Source organism: Erinaceus europaeus, chromosome 1 (assembly GCF_950295315.1).
Source record: "Erinaceus europaeus chromosome 1, mEriEur2.1, whole genome shotgun sequence".
In the NCBI taxonomy this organism is placed as follows: domain Eukaryota; kingdom Metazoa; phylum Chordata; class Mammalia; order Eulipotyphla; family Erinaceidae; genus Erinaceus; species Erinaceus europaeus.
Genome location: NC_080162.1, coordinates 32,836,306 through 32,855,018, shown reverse-complemented (window position 1 = coordinate 32,855,018; position 18,713 = coordinate 32,836,306). Strand labels below are relative to the sequence as shown.

General features: G+C 48.2%; 1 protein-coding gene across 2 annotated transcripts in view; it reads left to right on the top strand.

Moving 5' to 3' along the window:
- The first annotated feature begins 8,517 nt into the window (after positions 1-8,517).
- The window catches only part of OSBPL2 (oxysterol binding protein like 2), a 68,084-nt gene continuing 57,888 nt past the window's right edge, over positions 8,518-18,713 (top strand). For both annotated transcript variants that reach the window (XM_007520307.3, XM_007520306.3), the window contains exon 1: positions 8,518-8,641. The gene's annotated coding sequence lies outside the window, so the exon portion shown is untranslated. The remainder of the gene's footprint in view (positions 8,642-18,713) is intronic.

Here is an 18,713-nt window from a genome sequence, read left to right as displayed (position 1 = left end):
TTTCATGCTTCTCCCAGTAGACTCTTTTATTTCTTCTTCTTCTTTTTTTTTCAGATAGATGGTGAAAGATGGGAAAGGAGAGAGAATGAGAGACACCACAGTATCCCTCTACTATTCATGAAGCTTCCCCTGTGCATGATGCTCCCATGTAGTGGTTGGGGACTTGAACCCAAGTCCTCCTGCACTCTACCAGGTGTACACTCTACCAGGTGAGCTATCTCCCCATCGCAGGATGCAGGGCCAGGTTCAAGCCAACACCTTTGTTTACACCCTGACTCCCCCCAGGATCAAGGGCCATTCCTCAGGGAGCTCCTTGTGTCAGGAAAATAACAAATGAGCCAACTGTCTTGGGGCTGAAGGGACAAACTAATGAAACAAGATGTCCCAGGAGGCCTTGTGGGGAAAGGAGGGGACGTGTGACTCCTGAGGGGCAGGGCAAGTATATGTGTGTATATGTGTGCCTAAGTGTGTTTATGTTTGTGGATTGATGTGTGTGTGTCACTGTGTTGTTCATGTCTCTCTGTGTGTTCACATCTGGGTGTTCACATGTGTATCTATGTTCACGTCTCTGTGTTCACATATCTGTGTTTCTGTGTCCATGTCTCTGTCCATGTCTTTGTGTTCATGCCTGCATGTCCAGGTATATGTGGTTGTGTTCACATCTCTGTGTATGTCTGTGTGTTCACATCTGTGTGTGAGTGTGTATGTGTGTATCTGTGCGCGCCTGTGTATCTGGTGTTCGCATGTTCTCTTATCTGGTTTCTGTAAGTACTTCTTGTGTAGGTACAGTATATATGTGCGTCTGGGTGCTTGGGTGCATATATGTATATGTGGGTATGTGCTCTGGCTCCGTCCAGGGCCGGGGAGCTGGTACTTGTCTTCTCCCACCTTGTAGGGACCAGGTTGGTTCAGAGAAAAACCCCACCTCAATGGTGTTCTTGATTGTAGGACCAGGTCCTACGCTGGCTCAGGGGCAAGGAATGCTCTAGACTCAGTCCTCCCTAGGTCTGGACATGAGCTCAGTCACACTCAGCCACACAAACACGTAATACATTCACACACAGCTCAGAGACGTTAGGAACCATGCAGCTCTGCATGTGTGGGGGCTACTAGGACAGGACACACAGAAGCAAACATGGGAGCCTGAGGTGGGATAGTTTCAGACCACAACCAGCCAAGAGGAGCCTCAGTTTTGTCTTGGGGCTGGGGGGCTTTCTCAGGAAGTCTTTTGACCTTTCTGTGGAACTCCTCCCTGCCACATGGTATGGATGTGTCCTCTCTGTCAGGGCCCACTACTTCTTGGCCTTAACACGACCTGCTTACTTTTCTCCAACGATTCACGAAGAGCTGGAAGTGCCAGTGTGCTGAGCAATGACTCTACCTGGGCGGCTCCTCCTTTCCCGGGGATCAACTTTCCCATCTACATAGTGACTCAGTCCTGCATAAGCTGGCATCCAAAAACATCTGGGGCTCCATGGAGCCTGTCATTGAGTGCTGCACCTGTGTGCCCTCTGGAAGGGTGGTCCTAGGAGAGGCCCGTGAGGATAAAGGAAGGATAAGGTCCAGTGACATCTCCAACCTCCGCCCCCCCTCCCCCACATGCAGAGTGGGTATGAAGTCCTTGGCTTTCCTTTGGGAAATTTCTTTCTGGCATAGCCGGATCCAGGAATTTCACCACTATCCCCAGAGCCTGTGTTTCTCGGCTCTGCTCTGTGGGCTGACCCCCCCCCCCCCCCCGCCAAACACACACACACACACACACACAGCTCACAGCCTAGACCAGATGCAGGGCCTCATACTCATACCCAGGCCCTGATGGGTTATTCCAAAGTGGTGTAGTGATGGTACAGATTCCACGAGCAGTGTAGATGCTGAGCAGAAGGCAGGTGCTGGTGAGAGGGGTCGAGGCCCATGTCAGCCACTCTCCAGTCCCACCTCCACACAGTCTCCAGGTACTTTCATAGCCTGGCCTTCTCAAGGCCTTGATTTCTCTCTCTCTCTCTCTTTTTTTAAATATTTTATTTATTTATTCCCTTTTGTTGCTCTTGTTGTTTTATTATTGTAGTTATTATTGTTGTTGTTATTGATGTTGTTGGATAGGACAGAGAGGAATGGAGAGAGGAGGGGAAGACAGAGAGGGGGAGAGAAAGACAGACACCTGCAGACCTGCTTTACCGCCTGTGAAGCGACTCCCCTGCAGGTGGGGAGCCGGGGGCTCGAACCCGGATCCTTACGCCAGTCCTTGCTCTTTGCGCCACATGCTCTTAACCCGCTGCGCTACCACCCGACTCCCTCTCTCTCTTTCTTAAAGATTTTATTTGATGATAGGAGGCGAGAGAAAGAACTAGACATCACTTTGGTACATGTGCTGCCGGGGATCAAAATCAGGACCTCATGCTTGAGGGTTTGTTGCTTTATCCTCTGCACTACCTCCTGGACCACTCCTCAGGGCCTTTCTAGCCCTGGGGAAACTGAGGCTCAGAAAGCCCTCTGTTAGCAAGTGGCAGGACCTGCACTTGCCAGACTGACTGCACTGGCACCCATGTGTGCAGCCCAGAAGGGAGAAGTTTACTGAGGTTGGTGACCCACCTAGTTTGACCTCAAGGGGTGACTTGAAGAGGACCCAGGTTCTGGGATGCCTGGGCAACTCCTGAGTAGCAGTGCAGATAGGCTCAGCACAAAGTCTCTTTCCCAGAACACACAAGACTGCTGGCTCCCTGTCACCCTGCCAGGAGGCACAGGCTACCCAATTTACTGAGTGTAGCTCCTGAGCTGGAGCGGCAGTGCCCGTGGGCTGGTCCCTTGATAGAAACCCCTTAGCTCTAGCTAGAATCTGTGGACACAGATTGTCTTAAAGGTGCAACTCTAAAGATAGGTATGGGTATTCTTTTTTTGTTGTTTATTTTGTTTAGTTTTGTTATGCTCTACTTATGGTGATACAGGAAATTGAACCTGGGACTTTGGAGCCATAGGCATGGGAGTCTTTTTGCATAACCATTATGCTATCTCCCCTACTTATTGTAGCTCTAACTAACCTAGAAGGCAGCCGAATGAGCACCTCCTCCCCAAACCCCCAAATAAGGCAGGTGGCACTCTAGGCTCTTGTAAGACCATAGAAAGAGATTCCCAGCTCCCATAAGTGCTGGGCTGCCCCAACTAGAAGAGGCCATGAGAGCCATGTTTTGGAGGGAGCACTCGTGTCTTGGTTTAAATAGTTTCTCCACACCCACTGAATGGCGAAAGCGCTTCCTCCATAAACATGTAACAGCAGACAGAAAAGCCTGGGATGTTTCCTGGTTTGGGAAATTCTCATAGGACCATTTAACTACATGCATGGCACTTGGCCCAGTGCTGGGCACACAGTAAGTGCTTAGTAAATACTAGAGCTGCTATCGAAGCTAGAAATGGGACCCAGATCCCTCTAAGTATGGAAGTCACTGCTCCTCACTGGCCCCTCAGTCCCACTCACTTAGGAGTCCTGGCCTCTGCTCCCTGGTCTCTCAGCAACGTGGTCAGCCTGCTCCTGCCTGTTCCTCAGTGGGCCAGGCCAGCCAATCTTGGTGCTGGTTTCCCCCCCAGGAGCCACGCGGGTCCTGTCGGAGGGAAACTAGTGATGAGAGGTCATCCTGGGGAAAGTACGATTGCAGAATCTTGGCAGTGAGGAAGCCGTAGGGTAAAAAGTTTATAAGAGGAATGTCTATTTTTTTCTCTTGGCAGAATTTACTGGGTGCAGCTTGCTCAGGCCCCAAAGCTGTGGGGGAAAAAAGAAAAAGGCCTTTGCCGCTGCTATTGATAACTTGTCTCTCTTCACGTGGTGGGTTCAAAACTAAAAATATTCTCCTCCGACGACAGGGAAGCCGAGTGCTGTCACGTTGCGGAGGAGACCTGAGAGTTGCATGGGAAGGCTCAGCCCAGGCCACGTGAGGTCTAGGTCTCCATGGCCAGCTGGCTACCCTCTGGCTGCCCGGTCTGCATTCAGATAGAAGCTTCCCTAGCATTCCACAGAAGGGAAACATCCTCTCTGAAGTCCTGGTGAGCAGCAGGGACAGGGTGACTCAGGGGCAAGGCCAGGCCAGCAATGCCGGTTACCTGCATTCCTGCATGCCTGTCCCTGTCAGAACCCACAGGGCTCTTACTGGGTGCAGTCTAGATGGAGTGATCAGCCCAGCCCAGAAACCTGTTGGGGAGGCAAGAGTGGAGTTGGGGAAAGAGCAGTGGACTAGAGGTAGGGCTGGTGGCACTGCTGGTGCTGTAGGGGACTTGGGGATGAGCAGCTTGGTGCCACGAGATTCCGTTTCTCCATTGGAAGTGGGGATCAACAGTCTGCTTTGTCTTCTCATGGTGGGGCAGAAGGAAGGACTATGACATGCTCCCTGAGGGCATAGCTAGAGCGACTGTGACCACAGGGTTATCACCTCCCTACCCCACACTCTGGTCTTCTGGCCACAGATTCAACTGGCAGTTGAGGGAGGCTCTTGGATCATGTGACCAATTTAATTCCTAGGGAGCAAGGTGGTGAACTCCAATCATTCAAATGGTAAGGGAGGGCATAGATGGACGTGACTTGGGGCTCACTGTAAGGGTTGGCTTAGGTAAGATTAGGTCTGGTGGGAGCAGACACACCTAAAGTTATCTACTAAAGCAACATTTCTCCCTCTCTCTCTCTCTCTCTCAATATTTATTAATGAGAAAAAGAGGAGGAGGAGGAGGAGAGTGGGCCAAAGAATCAGAGGACTGAACTCTGCACCTTGTGTTTACCCACTATGCCACCTTCCAGGCCAGGAACAACACTTCTTAAATGCTAAGGGTGCCCACATGGAGGAACCCATGCTTAGGGTGGAAGACAGAGCTTCTGACTTCATATGAGATTGGTCTCCTTCTACTCTTCTAGCTAAAGGGATACTGGGATGACCTTCCACAGATGTGCAAGTAACCAGCCAGTTGATAGCACTACCCATGAATCCTTGGGTTTCCAGACACCAGGAATGCCTGGCTGCTTGCTTACAGGACTGCACAGGACTCTGCCTTCTTTACACACTCTGAGGCCAGGCCTCATCAAGCCACTGCTCTCAAAGATGGCCCCATACCTGGGCCACATCCTCACTGAAAGCCCAGGGGAATCATTAGCCTGGGTGAAGCTGTCTGTCTGTGAAGTGGGAGCAATGACACAAAGTGGCTAGAGCAATCACGAAGGTGGACAAGGATCACAGATATCAGTTATTGTTTGGGGCACTGTCATTACATGCTCCTCAGCCCACATCCTCTTCTTTTCTGTTCCCATTTTCCATTCTGTTCCTGGAGAGTTTTCTAGTGAAATTGATCCTTTCACCCAAGTAGAATCATAAATAGCACTCCTGTGTGGTTCCCAATGTTCCTTCCCTCCAAGTGCCAGGCCTTGAAGGATTCTCACCCAGTCACGTTTACAGGGCCGGGGAGGAGTGAGAAGTAGCAACCTACTTGAGAGCCCAGCTTCTCAAGTTTGTTTCTTTTATTGTTGTTGTTGTTGATAAAAACAGAAGTTGAGAGGAAAGGGGAAGCCAGAGGGGGAGAGAGAAAGAGAGACACTTGCAGCATTGCTCCCCTGCTTATGAAGTTTTCCCTGCAGGTGGGGACCAGGGCTTGAACCTAGGTCCTTATAAATATTAACATGTGTGTTCTACAAGGCCTGCCACCACCTGGTCCCTATCAAGTTTGTTTAAAGGGGATGAGTTAGGAGTCTAACCCACTCCCATGCCAGAATAGCAGAGAGGATGGTCCTACTCAGCTTTGGGGTGGGGCAGCCTTTCTTCATGCCCAGTGCTCTGATTGCTGTCACCTCCATAGTTGATGGCTAAGGGGTAGACAGAAAATTGAACCACTTTGGGGGAGAAATGTACTTTTTGGGGGGTCTGAGTATTGAAGACTCATTAGGGTGAGGGACATGAAGAGTGTGGATTTCCAGGACCCTGCTCTGGGCTGGGGTCAGGCTCAAGCTCAGATGGAATCTGCAGGCATCTCCGTGGCAACCAGTCTTGTCCTTGTCCCAGCTTAGGGGCCTGTTCACTGCACCCTTCCCTCCTGCCTGCTGGAGTCGCTTTCTTCAGTGGTAACCATAGCAACGCCTTTGTTTCTGAGGCTTGGCCCCACCTCCCTCGGCTTCCCTCTTTGGGAAAGGCTGGGCAAGCTCCTTCTCAGTCCCAGCACGTATCAACAATGCCAGCTGACAGTGGGCCCACCAGTGAGCACTGAGCGGGGCCAGTCCCTGACTTGGGGGATGACTGGTTCTTTGAGTCCAGAAATGCAGCCTGAGTCCCATACCTGCTGCAGGAAGTCTGTTCACTTTAACAGTGCCCCACCCCAACACATACTATTTACAGTAGCATGAGCATCTGCATGGGGGCCACAGAAGCAGCAACACCACCATGGTCCCTCTGGGGGTAACCTGCATGTCGGGTTCCCCCCTGCTGAAGTGGGGAAGCAGCGTCAGAGAAATAACTCACTTGGTTAGTGTGCTTTGCCATGTGCATGATCCATGTGTTCGAACTTAGCCCCCATTGCATTGAAGGAAGCTTCATATCCGTGGCCTCTCTCTCTAATTTTATTTATTCATTTACATGATAGAGGCAGACAGAAATTGAGAGGGGATGGGGAGATCAGGAGAGAGACAAGAGAAACACTTGCAGCACTGCATCACCACTTGTGAAGCTTTCCTCATGCAGGTGGGGACCAGGGACTTGAATCTGGCTTATTGTGCACAATAATGTATGCACTCAGCTAGGTGCACCACCAACTGGCCATTTCTCTCTCTATATAATAAAATAAAATAAAAGGAAAAAGGAAAAGAAAGAAAGAAAGAAAGAAAGAAAGAAAGAAATGGGAAAACACATAGAGGAGGGATGCAAAGAGGCCCAGTGGGGCTGCCCAGTGGATGAGGTAGGGGGGTGGTGGTGATCAGGAAGGTAATGATCATGGGTACCTGTCATGATTCTGGAACTGCAAGACACCTATTATTATTGTTTTCATTATTTTGGTCCCATTTCAGACTGGCTTAATTGGGAAAGAAAATACAGTTCATATAACTAAAACGTCTTGTCTGTTTAGGGTCCAGCTGCTACCAGCTGAGGGGCAGGGCTGCTCTCGCTTTCCTCTGGGTTGCCTCCATTCCCCAGTGCACCCTTTCCTCTTGGTGCAATACTATCAGCAATATCTTTATACCTACATCTTTCTGTTGCCTAGTCCTATTCTTGGGAGGTTTGAGGACAGATGGTTATGTCATTTGATTTCAGTTTCCCCTCGAGGCTGAGATTTTTGATCCTTTCATGGCTGACCTTCACTGACCAGAACAAGGTTACTTGGTCATCCTTGAACCAATCATTGTAACACAATGTAGCACATGTCATTCCACCCATCCACTTACCCAAACTAGACCTTGACTGAAATGGGATGCAGGTAGGTGAAACCTGGATTGGGTTTCAGTGGAAAATCTGGGTTCTCATAGACTCAGAGAAGTTAGTTAACTTGCCCAAAGATTCACAGCTGGTAAGGATGCAAGTTCAGGATCTCATTGCAGTTTATGGGCTTCATCACAGGAATCACTACAGGTATAGAGAAACCCCAATGGATTTTATTTCTTTCTTGATGGTGATCAGGGGAGTGAATCCAAGGTCTTGTGCATGTATCATATGACTAATTGGCCTCTCTCCCCTGATTTTCTTTTCTTTCTTCTTCATTAAAAAGATTTTATTTTTTATTCATGAGAAATGGTAGGAGAGAAAGAGAGAAAGAATCTGGTACATGTGCTACCGGGGATTGAATTCAAGACCTCATGCTTGAGAATCCAATGCTTTATCCACTGCGCTACCTCCCGGACCAACCTCCTCAAATTTTATATTCTTTATTCTTGAGACACAGAGAGAAGAGAAACACAGCACTGCTCTACCATTCATGGTGCTCCTCTGTTGTTCGTGGGGTTTCCGACCAGGGGACTCAAGAACACGTGCTCTACTCAATGAGCTATCTCCTGGCCTCTCACCTACTTCCCCCGCCCCCGCAAGAGCTTTAAACTGGGGGGTGAGTGGTCAGGATGCAGCAAGCGGGTAAAGTGGCTTAGGACTTTGGTGAGCTATAAGCGAAATGGCTAGAAGGGAGAAAGGCGGGGAGGTCGGCAAGATGAGGGAGACAGCTTAGAAGGATGAATCCAGCCTCTGCAGGTCGGGGGAATCTGGGAGCCACCACGTCGCAAGCGTCCACGCCCAAGGCCACCTGACTAGTGTTTGTAAACTCTGCTTGCCGGGCCACGCCCCTCCCTTCCCCCTCCCGCCTATCCCGGAGCATATCTGCATAAACCTGCCTTCTTATTCTTTGATTGGCTGATCTTGGAGTCACTCCTTCGTGTGGGCGGGACTCCTGATGGGAGGAGGGGGAGATAGCTTCGCAGAAGTGATTAGCATAACCCCGCCCTCCAGCGCGACCCTCGGGCCGAGCGCTGATTGGGTAGATGACTATGACGCGTCGGAATCTGGAGCAGTGATTGGCGAACGAGTGTTGTCAGTCCGAGGTTCAGCCGGCCGCACTTCCGCCTCGGTGTCAGTGGGTCGCTGGCCTTCGAGGCGGGGGCGGGGCGGGCAGCGAGCCTTGGCGGCGCGGGAAGGACCTGGTCCAGGTGAGCTAGCTGTGTCGTCCAGCGCATCCTGGCCTATATCAGGGGATCGGGGCCGGGTCTGGGACTGGCAGGCTTGGGCGGCGGGAGGTCGGGCCAACGGGGGGAGCTGAGACCCGCGCCCGCCCACTCCCGCCAGGCCCGACCCCTGCTTTTTGCCCGAACCCACAGCGCGATCCGACCCGAGGAAACTTGGGGAAGAAAGTTGGGCGGTGGAGGGGTAGGGGCCCGGCCCGGCTCGGGCGCTGAGCCCCCGCGTCGCAGGGCAACTGCTCTGAGGCTGCCGGAGCCTGTCCACTGCCCTACCTGGCCGGGTCAGACGGGGACCAGCGGGATCGGGCTCCTGGGAGGGGTTCCCGGCCGGTTCTTCATGTGATGGTTGTCCCCATAAGAACCGTCTCAGCAAGAAAAAGAAAAAAGGCCAGTGAGAAAGGGTTCTCAGTCTGTGGTCCCTCCCCTTCACCACATTCATCTTCTTGTCCATCTGGCCCTCTTCGTCCAGCTCCCGACGCCGAGGAGACTACCTGGACACTTCTCCAGTAATCCTAGCCCCCCACCCCAGGGGACCACCTACCTGGGTACACCTGCATTTGTGCTTCATATCCCAGTGCCCCAGGGAACCACCTGTGAGCATCTCAGCAGTAGGCTCTGTGCTTGTAGGTGCCCTCTCCCCATTTTGTTTTTAATTTGTCAATATGAACAGACCCTACCTAATATGTGTGTCAGCCACACAACACGTGTCATCCTATTTTAAAGCGTCCCCCGTCTTCTACACTGAGCTGGCAGTGTATCTTTTGTCTATGTAAGTTTATATGGGATGAAAAGTAAAGTGGTTTTCCATGCTCCCTGAACTCCTGAGTGGGAGGGTTGCCTTCTCAGAAGTTGTGTTTGTGTCTTGGGTTTGGCCTGTGTCCTGGACAGTTGGTCTGGGAGGTCTGTGAACCTGAACTGCAGTGCTGGGATTTTTCTGGGGAAGCCTTGCACATCTGTAAGCTCTGATCTTACACAGCTGTGTTCTACCACATGGAGAGGACACAACCAGGAGACAGATGTACTTGTACAGGTCCTAACCTGCTCATGTCCTTCTGGAGGCTGGCTGTGACTGGCTTGTCTGCTGATCTTCCTTGGGGGCTTATGGCTTTTGCCTGCATGACTGACAGAGGGACAGATAAAAGTATCGTCTCTGGCAGTCCTGGCTCACAGTAGGAACTCCAGCGATGAGTTTCCTTTCCCTCTGGGGAGGAAAGACCAGAATTCATGGGATGTATTTCCTCCTCTACCGGTACAAGTTTGGTTTGGTGTCATCACCTAAACCATAGTCGTGGGTGACAGGTTTTGGTAGAATGTGCCCTCTGTTTTTTCCTCACATGCCCTGTTCATGACAGCTCTTACTGAAGTAAGGTGAGGTGATTACAGCATGTGACAGTTGTTCTGGGATCATTATAAGCACATTCTATCCACTTTATTCATGCTGTCCCCACAACAACCTATGGGGTAGGCATAATATTATCCTTAGTGTCTTCATGAACAAGCTGAGGAATAAAGAAGTTAAGTATCTGACTTGTAAGTCACAGAGCAGGGATATGAATCCAGGCAACCTGGCTCCTGAATTCACACTCTTAAATAACCCTATACTGTCATATATATATGTATAATTTGTTGGAAAAGTCATGGCTCATTTTCTATAGGAAAACATGGAAAAATATTCCATGACTTCTGACAGTATACACACACACACACACACACACACACACACACACACACACACACACACACAGGAGGGACTGAGGGACAGAGAAAGAGATTACAACTCTGATGAGCTTCCTTCATATGGTGGGGAGACTTGGCTCAAACCTGGGTCATGCACATGGCACTTATACTGCTTTTTAAAAAAAATCACAGTTTTCATTTGCAATGTCCCCTAACAATTTTCATTGAAACTATGTAATTGAGCTACAGTGTTGTGTTAGGACTTTATTTCTCAAAGCTTATAGAATGAATGAATTTTTTTTTTTTAAATCAGAGTACTGCTCAACTCTGCTTTATGGTGGTGTAAGGGATTGAACCTGGAACCTAAGAGTGTCAGGCATGAAAGTCTTTTGCATAACCATTATGTTATCTCCCCCACCCTCAATTTTCATTTTTTATATTATTTATTTATTATACAGAGATAGCCAGAATCTGAGAGGAGGGGGAAGATAGGGAGAGACAGAGAGACACCTACAGCTCTGCTTCACCACTTGTGAAGCTTTCCCTCTGCAGGTGGACACCTGGAGCTTGAACCTGGATCCTTGCACATTGTAACGTGTGCACTCAACCAAGTGCACCACCACCTGGCCCCTGATTTTCATTTAAAAAAAAAATTTTTTTTTGTAATTTTATTTATTTATCTTACCTTTTGTTGCCCTTGTTGTCTTTTTATTGTTGTTGTAGTTGATGTCGTCGTTGTTGGATAGGACAGAGAGAAATGGAGAGGGGAGGGGAAGACAGAGAGGAGGAGAGAAAGACAGACAGCTGCAGATCTGCTTCACCGCCTGTGAAGCGACTCCCCTGCAGGTGGGGAGCCGGGGGCTCGAACCGGGATCCTCATGCCGGTCCTTGCGCTTAGCGCCACCTGCGCTTAACCTGCTGCACTACCGCCCGGCTCCCGATTTTCATTTTTTGATTACAAGTATAAAGCATTTTTTGTCTCTTCTAAAATAAGTTAATTCCCCATCTGGATAGCTGAGATTTTGCTGAAATGCCCATTCACTGTCTTGTTTACTTGCTTGGTAATGAAGTTGTTGGTATTGATTGTAAAAGAGGGTGGGTTGGAAGGTGGGGTGACAACTGGTGTGCAATTGAAAGTACAAATCAGTCGTTTTGAATTCAGCCTCAGTGAATTTGATTTTCTTATTGTGTTCTTAGGACAAGCCTTTCTCCCAACTGCATTTGGAGGGTCAGGGCCTTTTGTAACATTTTGTTTTTCTTTTCTTTTCTACCAGAGCACTGCTTAGCTCTGGTTTATGGTAGTGCTTGACTATTGAACCTGGGACCTTTGGTGCCTCAGGCATGAAAGACTTTTCACATACCCACTCCTGCCCTCCCTTGTGTAACATTTTGATGAGCAGTGTTATTTTGGCATTTAAAAAGTGTCACTTGATTTTGATCCATGCCTCCAGAAATGCTAGCCAATGAGTGTCAGATGTGTGCTTAAAACTTGCTGGACTTGAAAAATTGTATCACACTCAGCTGATGACAAAAATGACATTTTTTCTGGTGGGGAAATTTTTAAAAGATTTAGTGATCTCTTAAACTACCTTTAAACAGGGAGTGTAGTCTCTTGCAAATAATTTCCTTAGTGCTTATGAAGAGCTGAGGCCTTGTCTTTCCCAGGAGTTTGACTCTAGTGCGTTGAATGGAAGCTTGACCAGCATCTTTTAGGTGGCCATTCAGAATAAGAATCTGAAGGTGGCACAGGAGTCAGAAAGGAGGGCATGGGCTGGGGCTCTTGGTTAATTAACTTTGACAGGAGCAAGATACTTACCTGCTCTTGCCTTCAGAGTCTTTACCTCTAAAATTGGTTAGGTGTGTGACCTGGGTAGTAATGCAGTGGACAAAGGGTTGGACTCTTTAAGCATGAGATCCCAAGTTCAATCATGGCATTACATGTGCCAAAGGTATATGCTGGCTCTCTTCTCCCTTCCTCCTCTTCTTCTCTATCATTAATGAATGAATAAATATTTTAAAAATTGTTTAAGGTGCTCATTGTGCATTTGGTTCCTGACCCAAGAAACAGCCTTGACATTGATACCCTCCCTCCCTCCCCTCCCCGCCAATAATGGCAATGTAGAAGTGAAGCCAAGGAAATCTTGGATAGACAGACTGGCATGCATTCCTACTGGAATGAGTTACAGTAATAGATTGATGGATTTTTCTTTATGCCAGGGCTTTTGTGTCTGTGCAGTTCTCCAGCTCTCTGTGGATTCATTCTATTGTTCTTTTAAATTCAGATAGAGACATAGTGGGAAAGGAAGAGAAAGTCAGAGAGAGAGAAAGAGAAACACCACAGAACTGCTTTACCATTCATGAGGTATTATCCACTGCCAAGCATGGTACCCATATTGCCGGGGGCTTGAACTCGGGTCCTCTAGCATGGTGAGCTGTCTCCTGGTGCTTACATAATAGTCTTTAAAAAAAAAAGAGATTTACTTATTAATGAAAGACAGGGGAGTCGGGCAGTAGCGCAGCAGGTTAAGCGCACGTGGTGCAAAGCACAAGGACCCGTACAAGGATCCCGGTTCGAGCCCCCAACTCCCCACCTGCAGAGGAGTCGCTTCACAGGCGGTGAAGCAGGTTTGCAGGTGTCTATCTTTCTCTCCCCCTCTCTGTCTTCCCCATCTCTCTCCATTTCTCTCTGTCCTATACAACAACAATGACAACAACAACAATAATAACTACAACAATAAAAACAAGGGCAACAAAAGGAAATAAATATAAAATTTTTTTTAAAAAGACAGGAAAGGAAAAAGAACATCACTCTTTGTTATATGGGAAACTGGGAAATGTTATGCATGTACAAACTATTGTATTTACTGTTGAATATCAAACATTAATTCCCCAATAAAGTAATAAAAAAAAAAACTAAAAGAATATGCAAAGCAAAAAAGAAAAGAACTTCTCTCTGGCACATGTGACACGAGGTCTCAAACTTGGGACCTCATACTGGGGAGTTCACTGCTTTCTTTTTTTTTTTAAAGATATATATTTTTTATTTAATTTATTTATTTTCCCTTTTGTCGCCTTTGTTGTCTTTTTTATTGTTGTAGTTATTATTGTTGTTGTTATTGATGTTGTCGTTGTTAGGACAGAGAGAAATGGAGAGAGGAGGGGAAGACAGAGGGGGAGAGAAAGATAGACACCTGCAGACCTGCTTCACCGCCTGTGAAGCGACTCCCCTGCAGGTGGGGAGCTGGGGGCTGGAACCCGGATCCTAATGCTGGTCCTTGCACTTTGCGCCATATGCACTTAACCCGCTGCGCTACCGCCCGACTCCCTATTCACTGCTTTCTTTACCCACTGCGCCGCCTCCTGGGTTGCCCTGTAGTAATATTTGTAAATGATGAGTGTTTAAGTGAGGGCGCATCTGTAAAGAGATCTATGGCTACATGAGGATTGGCTCTAATTCAGGGGGGACCTCTGCACAGACAGGCAGCAGGGTGCAGGTGTCTGTGCCCCATTTTCATCACATTCCCCACTTACATATTGACATTGGAGTTCATGTTTTTTGCACTGATTGTCAAATATGTGACTCAATTCTGAAACTTGCTGTGCTCTAATATTGATTTATAGCCTTATCAAGACTGGAAGGAAGTTAGTATTTGAACCTGGCTTATTATTAAAAAGTGCTTAAACCCTCCAGTCCTAGTGTAGCCCTTGCACACAGTTTCCTTGTACAGCGATTAGTTTGCACCTCTGTTGCACTTTTACTTTTCCGCAGCATTTTTGCTCTGTGTCAGTGTTTCATTGCCACTGTTGTATACTTGGCAGGGGCCAAGTCTTGGCTTTTAGCTGCGGTATAGCGGACAGGCCCCTGCCTGCAGTTCTCATTAAGAAACATGTGCATCAGTGTTCCCTTAGCTGGGCCTGTGGACTTTGTGGAGCTTCCTTCCTTCACTTTCCAAATTCAGAACAGAACTTAGGGTCATTTGGCAGAATTCCAAAGCATCACTGTTTTGCAGGCTCTTCTGATAACACAGACAGCCTCACTCCTGCCCTGAGCACAGCGGGAAAGACAGCCCTGAGAAAGGCTTGTATTTGAGAAACACAGATGTTTGGAGACTTGCCTGATGTTCTATGTGTCTTGCTTTTTTGTCAATGTAGTACTTGTAGGATTTTTTAAAAAATTTATTATTATTATTATTTTTTACCAGAGCACTATTCAGCTCTGGCTTATGGTGATGTGGGGGAGGGGGGAATTGAACTTTGGAGCCTTAGGCGTGAGTCTGTTTACATAACCATTATGCTATCTACCCTCCGCCCAAATTTTTTATTATCTTTATTTATTGGATAGAGGCAGTCAGAAATCAAGAGGGCAGGGGAAGATAGAAAGGGAGAGAGAAAGAGAGACACCTGCAGCCCTGTTTCACTACTTATAAAGCTTTCCCCCTGCAGGTGGGGACCAGGGGCTCGAACCTAGGTCCTTGTGCATTGTAGTATGTGCGCTCAACCAGGTGCACTACCACCTGGCCCCAGGATTTGTTTTTTGAGACAAAAAACTTGGGTCGGGGGGGGGGGGCAAGGTAAGCCCTGTTGAGTTCCTGGGGCCCCAAGGAGTGAGGGTGGTTGCCACTCTCCTGGCATCCTCCTGTCCTGTCCCCTGCTCTGTCCAAACAGTCTCCAGGCTCTGGGTGTCTGCACCTGGGTTTGTCCCCAAGTAGAGGGAGCAGCAGTGGGGATAGTTTGGGTGATCTTGGCTGTCTTATCCCAGAGCTCATGCCTAGAGAAGTGCCAGCAGGTTGGCACAGGGTACCTGGGGGAGCATGATGAACCATCTGCAGGGAAGTTGTACTGAATCTAGAGTCTAGGAAAGATGGGGGCAGCTATCAGGGAGGGGAGGTTTTTGTTTTCCTTTTTTCCCTTGTCACTGGGGTGTCACTAGGGTATCACTGTTCTATGCTGGTTTTTTCAGGTAGGCAAGAGATAGAGACAGAGAGGGAAAGACATCATAGCAAGAGGCTTCCTCCATTGTGCTGGGGACTGGACTCAAACCTGAAAGGCAGGGTGATTATGTGATTTTATGTCCAAACGGGGGCAGAGACAAGGGGCTAGAGAATGAAAAAGAACACCATTAAGGGTGACAACAGTGATGAATATTCACCAGGACATGGGGCCCCCTTAGAAACTGTGAAGGAGGAAGACCAGATCAGCAAGTACCTGGCTCTGTATAATTAGGTGCCAAGCACCTCATTTCAGAGAAACATGAACCATGGGAAATGTCATAGCTCAAAGACTGGGCCAGCTGTTGGTTGGGGTGGGGGGATGGTGGTGGTGGAGGGAGGCCCCTGTGCAGGTGTCAGATCCCAAGCCTTCCTGTTGCTTTGTCTTTGAGGAAACCAGCTTTGGGTTGATTTTCTGTGCTTCTCTGGGTAGAATGCATCTCATGAGAAAACACTTGAACATTGTACAAAGTAAAGCCTGGTGACCCAGCCCCAGCTCTATGAGATCCAGGTTTCCAGGAAAGAGTTGGGGAGGGGAGTACCCATGATTCCCACATGGCTGGTGTGCTTCCTGTGCTGGAAACACTGCAGGATGCAGGGTCCTGGGCCAGAGGGGGCATGAACACAAACTTTTGTGATTTTTTTCTCCTTTTCATTTTTCTTTCTCTCTTTGGGGAGTGGGGGTGGAAGTTGGTAGGTTTCCCTGACCTTATGTCAGGTACCAATCTGCAGGGGTCCAGGAAGTATAGTTAGGTATGATCTGGGCAGGTCCAATGTAAGGATGATTCACTTCTTCTTGCATGAGGTGGGGGCAGGGGGCAGCGACCAAGTCGGTTGTACTTGGTAGAAGAGGAAAGGAAGGGCAGTTGTGTGTTTAAAGGGAGCAGCTGGAAAACCAAGCAGGTTGACTGGACTCTGCATGATGGAACTGGCATCGAAACCTTCTTGCTTGACTGTTTAGACACCAAGCAAGGAGGGCAGTGCTTTTTTTAGCTTGTGCAAAAGCAGTACAGAGGGCCAGTGTGATACAGAGGGCCAGTTCACATAGCACTGCATTGAAGGAAGCTTCACTGGCTGTGGTCTGTTTCACACATACTCTCTCTACCTTTTGTCTCTATTTAACCAGTCAGCCAAACAAATGGACAAAGCAACAACAGAAGCAGTACAGATGCCATGTGCAAGATTCCCTGCTTGCACCCGAGTGCTTCAGTGATGCCCCTTTTGGGGTCTCTAACCTTGTGCTTGCCTGCTGGCTGCTCTTAGACCAGTGGTTTTGCTCATCAAGGATGGGGCCAGTTTCACTGCTGTCACTGGGGCAATCTCTGGCATTCTGGTGGCAGCTGCTCTGTGATGACAGGGCTTTCTCGGCTCTCTCCACTGCTCATGAACCGCCTTTTTTGTGTTACAGGGTGATGTGATTGATTAAAACAACTGCGTTTGCATGAGGAGCTCAAATATCTCGTGTATGTATGGAAATGCTTTGTGCTAGATTACAAGCTCTCTTCTTCCTCCAAACATGTGATACACTTTTGGTTCACTGTTGAATAACAAGAAGTTTGGTCCAGTGGAGGTAGGGGACTGGGTTGATTATGGACAGTAGGTCTCCAGCCTTCCCTTGTCCCCTCCTCCCCATCTCAGGTGCCTGGGATTTGAGCCCCAGCTGGAAGAAGAGCTTCCTACTGCCATCTGCCACCTGCCCTCCAGGCTTCCACACTGGCTGGGAGAACAAGTAGCATGTGCCCAGTGTGGCTGTTTGCACTTACTTTCATTGAGTCTTGGGACTTTCTGTTTCTTGAATGAAATCCAAACAAAACCAAACATGGTCCTCGTGATAGATGAGTGGCCAGTTTTCTGGGCCAGTATGGCTAAAACGCAGTGCCTGCCCAGGTTAGCGTGGAAGCTCATCATAGGAAAGCAGTGCAGTCTGTCACTTAGTTATGGAGCTGTCAGCTCCATGTCTTGCTGAGCAGCTGGTTCCAGAGGAGATGAGGCAGATCAGATGGACCTGGAGAAGCTGAGATGTTCTAAACTAGACAGATGGATACTAACTTGGGATCCTAGGATAGAGCTTCCTGAACCACTGTGTGGAACTTTGCTCACTTGAGGTGAAAGGAGTTTGTCCTAAGAGTCACTGTCTGACCCTTCCCATCAGCCCTGAGACTTGGGGGTGTGGCAGATGCTAGCTAGTTTCTCCCCATCCATGCTGTAGGTGGTGGGGTGCCAGAGAGTGTGCTTGCTAAGCTTTCTGAAAGGATTTGTTATGAATGGAGTGAGGGCTTATTTGATTCTGCCACTAAATTCTTACCATTACAGGAATATTAAAGCTGGGCCTTTCCGCAACAATTAGCAAAAGCCTGGGCCAGGAGATATTTACCTGGTAGAGTACATGCCTCCCCTTGCACAAGGACCAGGCACCATATGGGAGCCCTACAGGTAGCATGGTGAGAGGCGCTCTGATATGCTTCTCCTCTCTCTTAGCTATATTTATTTGGAGTAAAATGAATGGAAGAGTTAGCCTGGGTGTAATGGAATCACTCATACCACAAAAAAAAAAAAAAGAGAGATAAAGACCACCTTAAAAATTTAGCAAAGCAGGGGGGTCACTTCACAAGCGGTGAAGCATGACTGCAGGTGTCTATCTTTCTCTCCCAATCTCTGTCTTCCCCTCCTCTCTCCATTTCTCCCTGTAGAAAAAAAAATTAGCAAAGGACAGGAGAGAACAAACTTCCGTGTTTTAGGCTCTAAGGTCTCAGATTCAGTTCTTAGCACCATCATAATCCAGAGCTGAGCACTGCTCTGGCAAAACAAACAAATTCTGGTGACTTTCAAAATTAATTTATTTTGGGGCCAGGCAGTGGTGCACCCAGTTAAGTGTATATAGTACTAAGTGCAAGGACCCATGCAAGGATCTGGGTTCCAGCCCCCATTCCCCATCTGTAAGGGGGACACTTAACAAGCAACGAAACAGGTCTGCAGAGATCTCTCTTTCCCTCTCCCTCTCTAACTCCCCTCTCAATTTCCTCTGTCCTGTCCAAGAAAATGAAAAAAAAAAGGCTGCCAGGAGCAATAGAATCATAGTGCTGGCACTGAGCTCTGAGCTCCAGAAACAACCATGAAGGCAAAAAAAAAAAAAAAAAGAAAAAAGAAAAGAAAAAAGAAAAAGAAATAAAATTAACTTATTTTTTGCCTATTGTGGCCTCACACTTGTGTGATTACATTGCTCCTGGAGGACTTTTTTCCTCTTTAATTTCAAATAGAGACAAAGAGGGAGAGAGATAAGAGAGAGGAGAAATATCACAGTACTGCTCTCCCATTGATGGAACTTCCCTTGGTGCTGTAGATGGTGTTCATGTGTGGTGCCAAGGCTTTAAATCTGG